Here is an 8526-nt window from a genome sequence, read left to right as displayed (position 1 = left end):
TGCCTGGGTTGTGTACGTATGTGTGGGGCGGAGCTATCAAAATAGGGGCAAGACCCTTTTGGGGTAGGGGCGTGTTTGTTTTGGTGATTTCAAATATCAACACTGGCTACCAGAAATCACTTACTCTGCCTTTAATGACAGCAGCAGTTATTTATAGGCAGCTGTACCTTTAAGACTTGATGCACGGATCCGATATAATGATACACATCACATCCGATTTCTTTCTCAGCTGTTTTCATTCACTTGAGACATAACTGACTGCGTTTACCTGAAAGATTGTCGAGATGGGTATTTTGTCATAATTTTATGTGTAGAAATTCTTTTCACATGCCGATAGCAGTCACTACGTTAAGTGATCTAAATGTATTTATATGTATTTATATCATCTATGGAAAGCTTGGCACCATAAAATGTTTGCCCAGTCAAAATGTTCGGTCCGAACATTACGATAGGCTCTTAGGCTGTCAAAATATGTATTTGCATACCTCTGCGCACCATGTTTGTCCAGACATGATACAGTAGGTCATCAGCACGTTCCAGCAAGAATGGAAGGCGTTATTATTGTTATATTATGCACTTTGTACTTTGATGTTTTCTCACCGGTGAATGAGACACGAGGTAATCTGACAGCGCTGCATTCAATCCTCCACCAACTCCGTCTCTCAGCGTGTCGCTGGTTAGCCTCTGCTCTGCCTGTGCACGTTCATGTCTTTTGGAAGAGGCGTGGCTTTGGAGAGTGATTTGCAGGGAGGGTGGGATCTTATGCTTTCAAAGCTAGCTTGCTATTGCTAGACTCTCCGAAATCGCCTACCCGACATTTAATTGGGTTTATAAGGTTCATCAAAAAGCAGTCTGGCTGATATGATATGATGACTTAAACAAGTAGATCATGGTGTTAGAGCTTGGACTCTTTTTGAAGTTATTCAGATAGTATTGTTTATTTTAAATGAAAATGGCATTTTTTGAAAGAAATTGAAATTGATACTTTTATTCAGCAAGGATGGATTAAAATGACCAAAAGCGACAGTAAAGACATTTATAACATTACAAAAGATTTCTATTTCAAATAAATGCTGTTCTTTTGAACTTTCTGTTCATCTGTGAATCCTGAAAAATAAAATGTATCACAGTTTCCACAAAAATATTCAGCAGCACAACTGTTTTCAACATTGATAATAATCAGAAATGTTTCTTGAGCAGCAAATCAGCATATTAGAATGATTTCTGAAGGATCGTGTGACACTGAAGACTGGAGTAATGATGCTGAAAATGAACAATTTTACAAAATATTCACATAGAAAACAGTTATTTGAAATTGTAATAATATTTCATAATTTTTTCCTGTATTATTGATCAAATAAATGCAGCTTTGGTGAACATAAGACTTTCAAAAACCTTACCAACCCCAAACTTTTAAATGGTATTGTGGATGTGCCAGATATACAGATGAGATTTTATAACTTGCCACATGAGAGCCAGTCCTCGAGATCAACTATGAAAACACATTGTATTTACGTGCAGTGCAAACAAAACCTTAAATGTCTTTGACATTTTACTTGCTGATTCAGTGCCACAATTCTGACTGGACCTCTTCTGTTTTGTTTCAGATGCATCATCAGCCCAAATCCAATGGGACGCCACAGCATGCTGTCATCTGTTCAGATGGAGTGACATTTGTCTGGTAAAAATCATGTTGATGCATCAAATAAACTCTCCGACATAAACACATACACTGGGTCTCACAGGATGCTCTGGATGGCATTATTGAGGATCTGTACAGTAAATAAAAGCTGTAGAGATTTACAGAGCCTGAATTTATCACTGAAGCGCTCTCGATCTCACTCAGCACAGGAGAGCAGATGATCCAGGACTATAAAGTCCATCCAACCGTGAACCCAAGGGAAAGAATGCAGCATCCTCTGAGCTGTCTGACATTTACAGCACTGATCCTGACACCGGCCCCACCAACCTGAGCACTTTATTTCTACCTTCATTTCTACCAGGATTTACTGGATGAGGAGAACATTTTGTTCTGTACTGGTCTGGATCACTGTACTGATTACTGACTACTAAACAAATATAAATTCCAATTGAGTTGCATAGAAATTGCATTTTCATTCACCCCATCTACTGTTTACCATTGCTCTGAAAAGAGAAATCACGTGCAAAAATAAATTTTGGTGTGAACAGGCCTTAATGGCCCAAAGTCACTTCAGTCCACAAGTTTTAGAGCAGGGATCATCAATGTCAGATTGTCAGAGTATTTTCTTTTTTGACTTTTACTTCACTGGATTCGAAAAGGATAGTAGTTTTGACTCCCATACCCCCCAAAAAAATAGTTTGAAAAGAAGAAACCAACTCTAAATCGCAATAGCCATCCGGCAGTGTCCGATTTATGAACAAATTATTCTTTCGAGCGGATTCTTTTCAATGGATCCGTTTACAGGTTCACAAATCACAGTGATTGCTGCAGTTACCAACTAATTCAGTGATCCAGTTGGAGAAAATCTCAATTTAAATTCCTCATGAAATCAAAATTGACTCTTTTTACTTTTTACGCGCACATTGCTAGTCTTAAGGTGAACAATTAATCCGTGCAAGTAAAAAAAAAAAAAAAAAATTTAGTCTTGGTAATCTTTAATCAAAATCGGAACATTTGCTTCCACTCTGGAATGGCGTTCCTTCTCTGATGACGTTATTTTGACGGCTTGGGCAGAATATCCTTAACCACGCCCCTCCAACTGTTTGCTATGAATAAGAAATGGAGAGGAAGAGCGCTAAAGTAAAACCCTGCCCGTTAAAAAAAAAATGAATTGACCCTTCGCCGGAAGTTTGATTGACAGGCGATCTGGCCAATCATAACACAGAATCTGCCATTCTGTCCGACAAACAAACCAGACGAGAGTAGAGTAACTTCGGTGGACTTGAACCTAAGAAATGGTGTGAACAGACGCTTTTCCGCGGTTGAAACAAGATCCCTTCTAATGTTCATTCATGTTTATTTTGTGCTGTAACCAGTAAAGAGGAAAAGATGATCGGTTCACGTGCCGCTTGAACTGAGGCGCTACAGCGATCTGTCACCACACATTAAAGAGCCACAAAATGCTACTTATTGTTTGAATTTACTGCAAAATGACAAAATTTGAAAGCAGAGACTGTTTCATACTAGGGGTGTAACGGTACATGTATTCGTCCTGAACTGTCATGGTACGAATGTCACTGTTTGGTTCATGCAGTCAATATGCAGTGAATACAGTCAGTCATAGACGATCAATCCAGAAGGGGGCGTGCACGGTAATGAAACCTAGAATTGCACACAAACTGCATTGCAATAATTTCCAAAAAATTTAATTTGTGTGGAATTTTTATGAAGTCTGTGAGCAGAAAATACTGTGCCAGGCAGATCAAGCTCACCGTTCGCGATGCTCGAAATATAGGAAGACAAATATGTGGGAGTTTGTATGAATGTATCTGACCGGAAATGTTTCAATGGCATTTTCTTTTCCTCTTACCTCCATATAATGCATATTAAAGTAGTGTTCATAAGCGCAGAAGCTGTATAGCTGCTGTTCCATAAGCGCCACCTGCTGTCAGAGAGTGAATTTGCATTTTCATTAAGTCCGTCTGCTGTTTTTGTTTTGTGCACATGTCTTATGTAGCATAATTTCTGAAAATCTGCTAGTTTTAATTAAAATGAGCTCCTGGGACACATGCATTGGCAAAAGCATGTTGTTTTTAGTAAAGACATAAAAGGACGTGCTTGACGTCTCACAGTAATTAACTACAATTAAAAATGTATCTTTGTGTCAAAAATGTTGCTGTCAAGATTAACAAGTAAAAGATTTGATGTTGTTCTGCCATCTGGCATACTATTAATGTTAAACTGTCAGAGCTGTTTTTGGTAGAGATGAAGTGATGAAATTGCGATTGACCTGATTGATTGGTGGAGAACCGTATTGGTCCTGATCAAGTGGGAGTTCACAGTGAAGGAGGTCAGCATGACTCTTCATAGTTTCTCTGATCTTTTCAGTAGAGCTTATGTGAAAAGCAAAGGCCAAATTAAAAAGAAAATCTCACAGATCTTAGTGCTCGTCTCCATCCTGATGCGCTAATGCCGTCTTTCATCTCCGCGGTTGCTGCCATCTCGCCGGTTACGGTCGCATCGCAATGGTGATGTACAGAAAACTAATGGCTAGCCGTGATGTCATAGTTGGACAGCTTTATTTGCACCCACAGAGTGGAAGACGAGGACTGTGGGAGTGGAGGATTCTGGCAGGTCAGCAGCGCTGCGCAGTAACTCTAGAGGAGGATGCTGCTGTATCCCATTGTTTCTCTATGCTACCTGCGGTCAATGCGCTTTAAAAGGTTACCGTTAGCATGACAAAAGAAGTGCAACTGGAACAAGGACTTCTCTTAAGTGGTTGTTTCACTGCAGAGCGTGAGAGTCCTGCAGTGTGAAACTCAGCAAGTGAGCCCACGTTTGAGAGGCTGTAGAAGATGTGTGGGTGTTTCTTCCACTCTAGTAACTCTTTGTCCTGAAATAGTTATTTATTATACTGTGTTAATGATGCCTAATATCATTTTTATATAAATGCACATTGCATACATGTGTGTTTATGTGTGCGTGCAAATATCTACATAAATATGTAATGTGTATTTATAAATTAAATTAGGTAGTAACGTTGTAATTAATTATGATTTAATAATAAATATATATTGTTAAATTCATATAGACTAATTTTGTTTAAATTGTTTTATTAATATTCTCATACTTTCTGCATCATTTGATGTACACGATGCAAATATTTGATGAACGTGTTATTTACCTTTTTTCTAATTTATGTAAAATTATACAGATTTTTTTCCCGCACAATAAATATTGCGATGGTGACCAATAAATAAATAAATAAATAGTATGTTAAATTCATATAGACTAATTTTATGTTTGCATTTTTTATATTTTAAAATTATATTCATTAAATATTCTCACACTTTTTGCATCATTTGATACACAAAAATGTAAATAACAGAAATGAATGAATGAATGAATGCATAAATAGTAGGCTAACTTATGTTTACATTTTTAATATTTTAATGTTACATTAAGTATTCACACATTTTTTGCATCATTTGATGTACACAATGCAAATATTTGTTGAGTGTTATTTATCCTTTTTTAAATTTATGTAAAATTATACAGATGTTTTTACACAGTAAATATTGCAATGGTGACCTTCACATCAATCAATCAATCAATCAATCAATCAATCGAGTGTATGTTACATTCATATGGTCTAATTTTATGTTTACATTTTTTATATTTTAAAATTATATTCATTAAATATTCTCACACTTTTGCGTCATTTGATGCAGATGGAGCAAATATTTGTCGATAGTGTTGTTTACTATTTTATAGTGTTATTTTTTCCCCCTAATTTATGTTAAATTATACAAATGTTTTCACAAGGTAAATATTGCAATGACGTTTGCAAATATTGCAAACAGAAAAGGGTAAAAATCTGCAACATTACACCAAATACAGAAAATAATGTTCTTTTTAGCAACGTCATATGACCCCTTTAATTAAAATCAACTTCTGGGGTGTAAAAGTTCCCATAGTTGAAGAAACACCTGCATCCCAAAAGCACTTCGTACAAATGCGAAAGCATTTCAAATAAAATTGATATCAAGAAACCCAACCGCAGTACAACACACACAAACACACATTCTAAAACTAGAATGCAGATTGTCCTTTTCTGTATCCTCTGCTTTTCTCTACATTGCAGGTAGCGAAAAGCAACACAGGTTTCATCCGTCACATGGAGCAGCATGGAAGACGGTCTCATCTCTCATGAACCTAAACATAGCCTCCTTTACCAGTATATCTGTGGCAGTCAGCTGGAATAAGCACAACGGCTATGCTAACGCCCCTGGTGTTCATTGTGCCGCAGAGATCTTTTTATCGAACGTAACACTTCGGAGACTGTCAAAGAGAGATTTACTCATCTGGAGAGCGAGTGATTGTCAGCTGCATGTGGAGACGAGCAGTGGTTTGGAAGCACTTGAACATCCGCATGTGCCTCCAGCAGTTGTTTGCAATAGTGATGGTGTACGGAGAGACACCCTTTTCTCTTTCTGACCCCACTTCCTTCTCAAATCCCACATCGGTCCATCTGGTTTATGTTTGTTTGGCTATGTCTGGCCCATAGCTGCTTTTCAAACTCTTGCTGCTGGCTGCATCGGGGTCCAGATGGCGTTAGCACTGCGCTTTAAGTGTCCTGCACGGGTCATCTATGATTAGGAAGCCCTACCCTATACATTGATCCATGGAGATTAGAATCCAGCGGTGAAGCATTGGTCATTTATCCTCTACGACCGTCCCAAAGAGAGATGCTTCTACAGTGAACGGTCAGAGAACCGGTTCCGGATTTCCAAGAACTGGGGATTCGATAAGACACGCGCATTTCGATTCCGCTTAACGATTACTGCGTTTGCAGTTTAATGTGATTTTAATCCATTTAAGCGCAAGACGGGACAGAACTTGTGCACTGTTTTGCGTGCAGCGCACACGTCTGAAGCACGATCCCGGTGCGGGTTCCCAGCCTGTGTCCGTTCTCCAACCGTTTCTTGAATTTCCACTGCAGAAAAGGTAGTTCCGGACTTCTCTTTCACATCATGCGACCAATATGCAAGAAATCACGTCAGTATATCCTCGTAAACACAGACGTTTTTTGTCTTAAGTGAACGTAAACAGATGAGAAAGAAAACGCACGTGTAGCATTTTATTTGTTTATTTGTTTGGTGTTAAATAGACAGCAGCCTAATAAACATGTGCAGCCTGTCGTTAATGTTAATCAAAGAACAAAAGAAAATCATTTACTGATCTTGATTTGAATATCTTTCATAACTTTTATGAAGATTAATCTATATTTTATTTATGAAATGAAAACTATGCAGTGTGTTTAAACTTTTGATTTCAATTTCAGTACCTGAAATTTGTTCAGTTGTACTTATGCTAATGCTTATTGATTTGTTTGTTCCTATTTTATTATTGATCATTTACTTGTTTTTAACAATTTAATGTTTGAAATATATGTTAGTCTAGTTGTTTTAGCTGTGGTATTTTTGTTAAAACCATAGGCAAAAGTTTGTCTTGTAGGCCAAAGTGTTCTGTAGGCTGCTGATTTTTGCTCATGTTATTCAGCTGCAAAAGAATGCTTTGTAAAAATACATAATAAATATATTTGACATCTAAATGTTTGACTTTTTTTCACTTTATTGGAATCAAAACTAGTAATCGATAAGCAGAATCGGAATCAATAAAATTCAAACGATACCCAACTAGAGGTGTGCGATATGACGGTTTTTGATCGTGGATGATTAAAATGTCCCGGCGATCTGCTTTTGAAGAAATATCATAGTATCGCGCAACAGCGCACATTCAGCTGCAGTTCTGGCGCCTCAGTCTCAATGTACTGTCAACGCCACATACATTCACATCAAATGTTACTCAGCGATAGAGTTACACTCACAGATACTGCACTTATTCACTATCACAAAAGTACATTATTTGCATGTGCTTTAAAGCCTTGCCAGTTAAACATTTCATTGGCGTGCTGTTCTGACATGTGCTTTCTCTGAGCATGTACACCTGAAGCGCGCGCACACTAAAAAGCCTGTCAAACAGCGCCTGGTTTTCAGGACTAAGTTATCTTTCACATCTGATTGCTCCAATACTGTCAAAAACAAACAATGTTTGCATATAAGTACAGTTGGTTATGTCTAAAGTGAAAGTGAACAGTTGACAGAAAAACAAATGCGTGCCTGTATATAGAGAATGAGAAGCTGACGTCACGCCGCGTTGAGTTCTGGGAAACTGCTTTGTTACTGGGAGGATCGCGCTATTGAGTTTAGGGCAGTATCTTGATTTTCTGTCACGATTGTGAAAAATGTCACCATAGTACAGAGTTCCTCAAATCTTGCCCTGGAGGGCCAATGCGCTGCAGAGTTTAGCTCCAACCCTGATCAAACTCTGATCAAACCTGTGATTCCCTTTCGTGGAACTTCGAACTGCGTCCTCTAGGGGTCGCTATGGGGAACGCCTCGTCGTGACCCGTGTCTGAAGCCTACATTGAAAAAACACCAACTTGTTTGGCCGGCGACAGCCATGACGTCACTACCGTCGCGACTAGTACAAAATAGGCGCCGGTAGCGCACATCATTCTCTTCTTCGTCTTCACTGACCGGTCTGTTTGAAGCGTGCATTCCAAAAAGCAAAGTAAGAGCTTTTCTTTCCTACTATGGCGAGCACTAACGAAGCGTTTAGAAAGTGTGTACATCCGTGTCAGCGGTTCCCGACACCCGATGATTCACACGATCTATGCGTTGTTTGTTTGGGCGAGGAGCACGCACACGATGTCCTCGAGGGGGCAATCTGTGTGCACTGTGAGAGCTTTTCTCTGAAGAAGCTCCGCTCTCGTTTGTCTCTCTTCTCGAGGGGAGAGGGACAACCATCGGTTTCCCGCG

Source organism: Sinocyclocheilus rhinocerous, unplaced genomic scaffold (assembly GCF_001515625.1).
Source record: "Sinocyclocheilus rhinocerous isolate Xijiao unplaced genomic scaffold, SAMN03320098_v1.1 scaffold24, whole genome shotgun sequence".
Taxonomy (NCBI): Eukaryota; Metazoa; Chordata; class Actinopteri; order Cypriniformes; family Cyprinidae; genus Sinocyclocheilus; species Sinocyclocheilus rhinocerous.
The sequence above is the reverse complement of the archived record's forward strand: the minus strand, read 5'-3'. Positions refer to the sequence as shown.